The sequence below is a fragment of the Vigna radiata genome, chromosome 8 (assembly GCF_000741045.1).
Source record: "Vigna radiata var. radiata cultivar VC1973A chromosome 8, Vradiata_ver6, whole genome shotgun sequence".
Lineage (NCBI taxonomy): Eukaryota > Viridiplantae > Streptophyta > Magnoliopsida > Fabales > Fabaceae > Vigna > Vigna radiata.
The window spans coordinates 22,297,391-22,298,956 of NC_028358.1; positions in this window are offsets into that span (position 1 = coordinate 22,297,391).

Consider the following 1,566-nt stretch of genomic DNA (forward strand, 5'->3'; position numbering starts at 1 on the left):
TGTGTGAGAAAGCATGTGTGTGAGATTTTGAGCTCCAAAATTTTTATTGTTGTATGTATTGTTCACAGGAAAACATGAATGATATTACCTTAATCTTGATGATTGATTGAATTGCATGTGAATGTCATATGATCAAGGCCATTTTTGAAAACCCTTCTCTAGCCAAATTTTCACCCAAAGTTCTTGAAAATATTTTACCCTTTTTGACCCTCAGCCTTAAACAGTATGTGAACCCTTGTCTTGTAAATCTTTACCTTGAGTTGGGATGAGCTTAATTATATGTGATGAAAAGGTTCAAGTTTGGGGTTGTACGAGGGAAAATTGAAAAAGCAAGCAAAAGGCATTGAGCTCAATTGTTGTGTAAAGAGAAAAATTTCATGAGAAAAAGAAAAGAAAAAAAGCATGAAGATGAGCTCAATGAAAAAGAAAAGAAAAGGGAAGAAGTGGGGAATGAGAGTCATTGGTGAGAGAGTTGTGCTTAAATGTTAAATATTTTGTTAGCTCTCTTGACTCAAGGATTTTGCATTCTAGAAAAACCAATTTTTCTTGTTAACCCAACCTCATTACAAGCCTTGAAAAAGTCTTTTTGATGCCATTTGCATGTAAAGATGTTGATTGTTTGAGATGAATGGCAATTTTGTTTCATGTGACTTGTGAACAACAGAGAGTTGGAGTGTCACCTTAAACACTTTAGTGATTGAGTGAAACACTTGCTTGGTATGAATTGTTAAATTTCATGAGTACATTTTTGCTTAGTGGATTGGTCATTCATAATGTATAACATTTGTTGTNCAATCTCTAGATTGAAAGCATGCATGCATCTTATTTTGGAATTCACTGAGAATATTGAATTGAGTAGTTTTGTCATGTACCTTGGGATTGTTGAGGCATTGGATGAAAAAGTATAAAGCCAAGTTTTGTTTTGTGTGTTTTGTTTTGTTTTGCTTGAGGACAAGCAAAGTTCTAAGTTTGGGGTTGTTGATGAAGGTTGAAAAACAGTTATTTTCATATGACAATTTGGACCGAATTACGCACTTTACTACTTGGAATGAGCCTAGAATCAAGCAAAACTCAATAAACGAGTCTGTAGAGGGACAAAAGCTGTTTTTAGCGATTTTATGCTTGTTTTTCATTGTTTTGTAGCTATTTTGAGAAAGTGAACAATGGATTTAAAGATACAGGTCATTGACTCAAGAAAAGAGCAGAAAAATGAAGATTTGAAGAGTCGACACACCGCCCGGCGGCACACTTAAACCGTCGGGCGGTCCAGGACGAGGAGTAGGCATGGCGATTGACGCTAGGCGGTTCTGAGGGAAACCGCCGGGCGGTGACGATTGCCGCCGGGCGGTTTGGAGGATTATGGGAAACCGCCGGGCGGCACACTTAAACCGCTAGGCGGTGGCTCGCTGGGCTTGGGCCTGTTTTCTGTTGTGCTCCTCACCTTTAAATACCCCTATTTCAAGTTCAGAGGCATTCTTTTGACAGGGGAGAACGACCAGACCTAATTTTGCTCTCTGGAGAGGATCTCTTGGATGCTTAGGCTCCTTTTCATCTTTTCTAGGGTTT